At 33.4% G+C, this 8,287-nt stretch overlaps 1 protein-coding gene across 2 annotated transcripts in view; it reads right to left on the reverse strand.

Annotated features, from left to right (window-relative positions):
• Nucleotides 1-7,694, reverse strand: part of LOC108739359 (sodium-coupled monocarboxylate transporter 2-like) — a 42,938-nt gene extending 35,244 nt beyond the window's left edge. The window contains exon 1 of one of the 2 annotated variants that reach the window (XM_025975729.1): nucleotides 7,574-7,694. The gene's annotated coding sequence lies outside the window, so the exon portion shown is untranslated. The remainder of the gene's footprint in view (nucleotides 1-7,573) is intronic. The other variant, XM_025975730.1, reaches the window with a different exon arrangement.
• Nucleotides 7,695-8,287: the final 593 nt, after the last annotated feature.

Raw genomic sequence — 8,287 nt, forward strand, 5'->3', positions numbered from 1 at the left:
TATGGAAGTCAATAAAAAATAGGCGAGATAGGTTGGTAGGACACCTTCTCAGGCATGAAGGTCTAGTCAGAGACATATTAGAGGTAGAAACAGGAGTTAGGAGGGGTAGAGGTAGACCTAGATTAGATTACTGCAAATAGTTAAGGATGTGGGCTGTTCTAGTTTTAGGGAAATGCGAAGTTTGGCTCAGGATAGGAAAGAGTGGAGGTACATGTCCAACCAGTCTTAGGACTGATGACATTATGATGATGATGACATGTATTGCATCCCGCATTTCACAACTTAAATTGCTCGCATCTCAAAAAGCAAACATATGCTCATCTTGAAATTTTGTATGGTCTCTCATTAATATTTGGTTCCAATCAACACTTAGTTTAAAACGAAACCTACTGCAGCATTTAGATGACAATAACATTTATTTATTTATTTAACAAGATTGATGGCAGCAGCATAACTGATTTCCTCATCTATTAAAGGTGCTGTAGTCTTTTTTACATATTTAGGTAATTATTCTATAATACAACATACTAGGTTTTAAGATGACATATATATGTCTAGTTTATTTTTGAAGGAGTTTATTGTCTCACTGTTTATGCACTCATCTGGTAGAGCGTTCCAGTAGTTAACCACTCTGTTCGCCAGGAAATGCGATCGTTGTCCTATCGTCGTTCCTTCCTCAGTTTCATCCGGTGTCCGTGAAGTCGGCTGACGTATGACCGTAGCAACATTTTGTGATAGTCAAGAACATTATAGAACCCATTTAGTATTTTAAATACTTCAATCATATCTCCCCGCTTCCTTCGGTACTCCAGGGTTGGGAGATTCATTTTAACTCATATTTCTCAGCTCTCTCGGAATCCTCGTGACCAGTGATTGGACTCTCTCTTAATGTTTCTTGTCCTTTTCGTAGTACGGAGACCACACCGTATTTGCATATTCAAGAACTGGTCTCACAAATATCGTGTAGATTCTTGTCATAAAGGGAGCTTTCAGGTTAGAAAGGGTATGAGGTACAGTAGAGAATTAGCGCGTTTGGTTACTGCGGCAACATGTCTTTCCTGCCTCACAAAAACACCAAGGTCTTTCTGAGCAGAGGTGGTTTGAAGGGGGTGTCCAGCAAGGTGGTACTCTAGTTTCGAGTTGTTTCTTCCTAGGTGTAAGACTGAACATGTATCGTTGTTCAAAAGTAAGGAACAAATCGAGGACCATCTTTCCAGTGCTTCCAGATCAGATTGCAGTTCATCATGTTTCACTAGAGGGTTAGCAAATAGTTTGGTGTCATCTGCGTAGCTTTCTAACATTTCAAATAATTAAAGCTAACTGCGCGTGATCAACTTCCTTTCCAATCAAATAATATCTATATATACATTTAATGTTTATACAAATAAATTAACTTCATGTTTTAACACTAAAACAATCACAAATAAAATTGTTATAATCAAAACAATTTATACGCATTTGGATGTATTCGGAAGTTCGGTTCTGTTCTTGCGGGCCGTAATGATCCCCCATTTAGACATTATTTTACTTTTTTACCTGTCTTAAAGACAACATACATAATCTGTTTTTATTTTCTGCGCAACTATTGCGCAGTTGAGTAGTATCTTTCTTACAAAAAAGTTGTCTCTCATATTATTTGTAAATACTAAAAAAGTATACTAGAACTTTCGACTTTAACTTATTAGCATATAATTGTATACGGTATTCCGGCTTATTTCTAAATATAAATATTACGAAAGAAAAGCTAGTTCCAATTTGAACGAAGTTGGCATGAATCCACATAATATAAATTGTTGACGTAATGACTTCGTCAACATTTGAAAATTCTGTATTACTCACCGCTATGGTCAGCTTAAACGAATATATTTTAATCCAATATAACTTCAGTATTGTTACTATACTAGCAAGTGAAAGTGAGTTGAAGAAAATACGAAAAGTAAACATACGTATATGGTGCATCGATATTAATGAAAAAGAGAAGCTTTTATTAAACCTACCATTAATTCTTTTTGTATAAGTGGAAGCTTTCCTAAAGGTAAAATTACTTTATCTAATATTATAAAATCCAAAAGTTTCTATACCAAGGGTGGATTAACAGTCGTATGACATTGGCGGAATTTCTCCATTTGATCATTTCTTAATAAAATTATTAATAATACAACAATTTCCACTATTTGATTTTATTTCCTAACAATTTATTTACTTTACAAAACCGTTCAACTTCAGGAGAGGGAATAATTTTATCATGACATCTGCATCCTCTGTGCGTTATCAGTTTAACATAGGCACTTATCTATACATTTAATGGAATGTATGTTACCGGAAATGTATGAAATCTATGAATTGCATACAATTCCTAGGAAATGTGTATAATTCCGAGGCTATTTAGGAAATCTTTAAAATATTGTTTCAAAGATTTTTTAATACACACATATCCTGGGAAATGTATACACTCCCTAGGAATTGTATAAAATTCCGATGGTGTACTAGGAAGTGTATAAAACTAATGCTTTCTGTGAATAAAATAAATAAAACACTTTAGTAAACTGAGAATCAAATTATCTGTGTTTACGCGGTTCTAGTCCGATCACCTGATGTATTTGCATTGGTGACGTTACTGTTCGGTTAGGTTAGGTTTGAAGATAAATATGCATTAGTTACGTTACTGTATAGTTATTAGATAGATTTATGACAGACTGGAGTTTCTGTAATGCCCTGGCTGATATGTATTCAAAAAGCATGCTTCATTATATTCTCGGCGCCCAACATATACATATGAAAATGATCAGCATTATCACCTCTATAACATACTATAAATTCAAGGTCATCGTGATATAATTTTTTTCAGACATTTCCTGGCGATTTTAGGAATTATATGCATTTCCTAGGAATTGTATACAATGACGGATTTTATATATTTACGGTAACATATACATAAATAAAATTGAAAAGTCCGTTTGTCTGTTTGTTTGCCTAAAGGCTGAAGGGGCTAATCTTCAAAACGGCTGAACCAATATCAATGGGACTTCACATACATGAGCAGAAAGTTGTCACTTTCTTTAAATGTCTTTTAACTATGGAAATTACAATTGGGATTAACATTGCATAACAATAATACAAACACACAAAAACAAAATTCCATCTGGGGTCTATCTATGTCTATTGTATGTTTTTGAAGAAGCTGAATCCAATTCCACGGTCAGTTTAATTCCAGTACGTCAGGGTTCGGACATAACTTCAAAAAAACATTTCAAAATCAACTAAAATCTTTAAAAAAATAATTCGGCCTAGGAGTCTGACTATATAACCCGTATGTATTTGGGGTCGCTGCGCCGCGGTCAATTTAACCCCAGCACGTTAGAGGTTGAACATAACCTCGAGAAACACTCCAAAATTCACTAAGACCGTCAATCACGATAATCTCAAACCTCAAACCCGTAACCAATCAACTCTTTTGGTAAATGTATAATTTCGTAATTTATTAAACCCTTAATCCTAATAGCTTATAATTTTTGCCACATCGAAATAATAGAACTATATTTTCTTTATTTATATTTACACGATCTTCGAATGAAGAAGAAAGTTTCGAAAAGGACCTCTGTGTGTGCGTGCGTGTTTGGTTTGATAATAAGAAATTAATTTTATAAAACTGTTTTTACTCCTATGACAGTCATTCTAAGTCTTTCAAAATCCGTTAAAACTGAGACATTTAGTATACGTGTATTTTTTGGAATGCAATATTATCAAAAAATTGGATTTATACCCGAACTTCTTTAGGCTGAGAGTTATTCAACATTTGTCACCCCTAAAAAGTATTCAAAATCTTCTATAGGTAATCGTGTTTCATTTCTTCTCAGTAGCTAACTTATGAGATTTCATAATTCAGTAATTCTAGACAGTGAAAATAAACATATCATATTTTTTTTGTGAAAATTTCTGTTGTGTATTATAATGAAATAATTAACACATGTTACAGACAAAACGGATCACAAGAAAAGAAGAAAGCAAAAGCGAAGGCGAAAAAGAATACGGAAGACTAAATCAAAATGTTATGACAACGCGACAAGCCTAAGTCATGTTAACAATAGTGGTTTACCGATGTTTAAAAATCCTTATATCACCAATGAGGAATCAAATTTCATAACTGAAGATATCCACTGCATTTCAAAATTTGGAAAGTATTTCGAAAGAAGAGGAAAGTTATATTCTTATACAATTTGGCGAACTCAAATTAGAAACGAAATTTTTTGGAGTGTGCAAGGATACGGTGCAAATGATGAGGAGACAATATGGATAACAACACAACACCTAGGGAATCAGCAAAGTCACAATCAATATCAACAAGAAATAATATTAAAGCATCCAAAAGAAAACATCGCCATATCATATTCATCAAGTTGCAGGGGAGAAAATGACCAAATTAAGATTTCTAAATATTTAATTAATCATTTTAAAAATAATGATAACACGTTTTACTTTCAATTTAGGATTGTGTATTAAATACATTTTATAAATGAAGAGGATTATGTATAAATACCTTAAATTTGGTACTTACGTTGATTTGGGCCAAAATTAGAAAAACAGAATAAATGAGTTTTATAAATACATTTCTCAAAACGTATTTAATACGGATATTTATTTTGTACATATTTGCTCACACTTACTCAGTGAGTGAGTTCATCAGCCCAGAGCCATTTTGCATGGAGCTAATAACGTGCGTTTGGTTGACCGAGCAACGAAGTGGAAACTCGCTGCGTTACCAATATAACTGTAACCTTATTTTTTCTCAGCCAGGATTTTTTTTGTGTACTTTTTCAACGGCATATTTGGTAAACTCAGTGTAATGAACAGAAGAAGTCTAGTTGCATTGTCATAATCTATGTATATTATACTTCATTTACTTTCTCTAGCGATAAGCCCCTTCCAATGTCTTGGATGCGCTGACAAAATCGTAGGTAGGGAAACAAGCTCAATATACTCTAGACTCTTGTTCATTAAACATACTTTTTCATACAGTACCTGCCAAAAGTTTTGTTCAATCATGAACAGTAGTGCGAGTCGAAAACAAACGTTAAAGCCTTTAATATGTCTTCAATTATAAATAAACATCTTGTTGATATTTTCAGTAGTAACTGGTACCAATAACAGCACATTTGAGCAATGCAATTGTAGTGGATAAAATAGTCAACTTTTCCGTTCAGTTCTGTACGGATTATACGCTCCTCAGCGGTTAAGAGTTTGGCCAAGAGTTGTCTCCTTTCTTTTCTGGCCTAGTGCTGTTTTCTTCTACTTTGCGCCTGTCAAACTAAAGGTCACATTACTAGAGAAACTAAACGAAGTATAACTGAAGAGTAACTAAACGAAAACGGAACGTAGCATCTTTTTTTGAAAACCGACGGAACGCCTCATATAAATACACTCATAAAATCAATGGTCAGCCGGCTCGTGTGTTCCAAATGTGCCGCCGGAGAGTCACGCTGATGCCGCGCGATTTAAGAACCTTTTCACACGGGCGACTAGTGGCGCACCTGTGGCTGCCACTGCTTCAAGATAATTCACACGTATTCAGTTAAGAAGTGTGCCCGAAAAGTGAATATGCGCTCAAAAGAGGAAGCACTTCTACTCTGATACATCGGCGAAGGAAAACGCAAAAAATTAAAAAAAGGAATTATTGGGTCCATCCTATTGTTAACGAATGATTTCAAAAAGGACTGTATTGCGTTTTGTACAGTGATAAGTGTAACTATAACAAGTGCTTTCAACTTTTAAGAATGTCGAATGGTTCGTTTGAAGAGCTATTGTCTATTCTGGGCATTAGTCTTTCACGACAAGATACGAATATGCGAAAACGTATTCCACCAGAAGAAAAGAAAAGCTAGTCATCACATTAAGGTAAGTCTTATTGTTACATTGTAAAAATAATAGGCTACAATTTTATTAAATGAAAATATTTTATTTATATTTATTCATCGTTGTATTTACTGTAACAAAAGGACATAAAACGAAATATAATCCCAACAACGTTTATGTAAAACAATTTGTATTGTATATGGAAATTGAAAGTATACGAGTAAAATATAATATGTAAACTTAAATAAAACGAAACACACTATTCGTTCAGAAAATCTACGAAAGATTCTGGGGTACTGAATTTAATTGGGAATATGATGGAGAATGCGTTGAGCAATGAGAAGGGGTGTTATATTGTCTTATCGTACGCTGTACATCAGACGCTTGTAATAACCAATTCTGTGATTGGTGGTTCTCATTATTTGGATAGTGAACTGGTGGATGACTATGCCAGAGTAAGGTGTAACATGTAGGTTGGGTTCTATTTTCTGAATAACTCCTCTAGGACCCCATACGATTGCTATATCGTGCTTTTGCTTGAAAACATTTAGTTAATCTCCCTTCACTTCAAGTTTCAAATGTTCAGGAACTTTGTTTAATTCCGAGATCAGTGACATCAGAAATATTTTATCTTCAACATCATTGTCAGACAATTTTCTTGGTCAAATATTTGATAAACTGATCATCCTCTTCATGTATTGGGAGTTTTTTGTTACCTAAGCGTTTTAACGTTGACGGTTTCTCATTAAGCACCTCAGTTTCCCGTCTTCCTTGCACAGCGTCAATTCTTTCTGTTCTTTTGACATTCGTTGTTCTCAGTTTTGTTGTACCTGGTAGGAAAGTACATGCAAAATTTGTTCCACGAAACCCAGACTCGTCGACCGGTATGTTTACCTACCTACTTCCCTTATCAACCCGTCCGACAAGTTTCACCGTTACCAACAACAACCCCTACATGAGGCATATTTCGAAAACTAAATTTTATTCAATTCTTTTAATATTTTTCTTTTTTTCATNTTATTTACTGAAGTCAGACTTTTTTGAAACAAACTCTCATGAGATTAGTTCTAAAATTTTACAGTTTCATACAAAATCATTTTTGGTTTATTTCAATGGCCGTTAAGGTTTAAGTAACCATGTTTATTATTTGAACCAAATTGCCAAATATGTGTAGTAACTACATATGTAATTGAACAGACAAAATCAGATGAATTATTTATATGTGTAATTGTAATTCCATTCGCCGCATGCAATTACGCCGAGTAATTGAGTGAACTAAATGTTCTTTCTTAGCCCGGAATTTTTTTAACAGTGTAGGAACAGATCCAGGAACAATTCTTGGTAGGGAAAAATTAAGTTTTAAGCTTCTGGAATGAGCTCTATTAATAAATCGCGTTTTTCAAAATGTAATACTTTCAGGTACAAACTTGAGTTCAAGTTGAGTTTTCTTCATCATTATTTTAAGCTTTTTATATATTTAAGGGAAAATCTAGTCCGATTTTTCCCATTCAACATTTTTAACACTACTAAGTTGTAGAGCTCTTTGAAGAGAAAATTTCCCTAATAATCCCTTCCCCTTGGATTCGCCACTGCCTAAACTGGAATGTCACATAGTAAAAACCAGAAAAGTAGGGTTCTTAGAAAGTTTTAGCCTAAATTGAGTACTTTTTAAAATTATGGTGAATTGAATCGCACATTTCGGTATAAAATCTAAACAACTTACAGTGGAAAATATATTCACTTCACAGATAATTGAAGACACCACAACATAGTTTATGAATCTACCACTCCTCACAATGGAAAATAACTGTTTCTCCTTTAACTTGTAACAAATCAGAGTATTATTTGCATATTTAATGAGTATTTAGAAGATAATAAAACTATTGTTCTGAATCAACATAAGTAATCTGCCTTAGCTGTCGGTCGTAAATAACGTCTATGTGATTTTTTTAAAATATTTGTATATATACCTTTTTTCTTTTATCAGTTTTATTTGATGTTAGGTAAATGATTTATTTCCACTCTTCTTTGTTAAAAGAAGAATTTAGTAGTCAAATATTTGAACAGTGCAAAACATTATTTATTATGTATAAAATATTTCTACTTATTTATAACTAAACTAGTAGTTCGCTGTACGCGCTGTCGAGCTCACTCAATGCCGTACAATTCTGCTATTCTTTATAAAGTGTTTCAAATTAAACAAATTTGATTTCCTAAAGATAAAAAAATAATTAGACGTATTCGCTTTCATCCCTCTACATGTTCATAAACTATTTGCTTAAAATGATCCGAAGAACAATATATTTCAAATCTAAGGTAAAAACATACGTATACAAAAAACTTGCGCCTAGTTAGGATTATGTAAATTATGTCTATAAGCCATGACATACTTTAAAATTTACCCCAGACAAAAATTTTATTTTAAAAATTTATTTTC

This window comes from Agrilus planipennis, unplaced genomic scaffold (assembly GCF_000699045.2).
Source record: "Agrilus planipennis isolate EAB-ADULT unplaced genomic scaffold, Apla_2.0 scaffold171, whole genome shotgun sequence".
Taxonomy (NCBI): Eukaryota; Metazoa; Arthropoda; class Insecta; order Coleoptera; family Buprestidae; genus Agrilus; species Agrilus planipennis.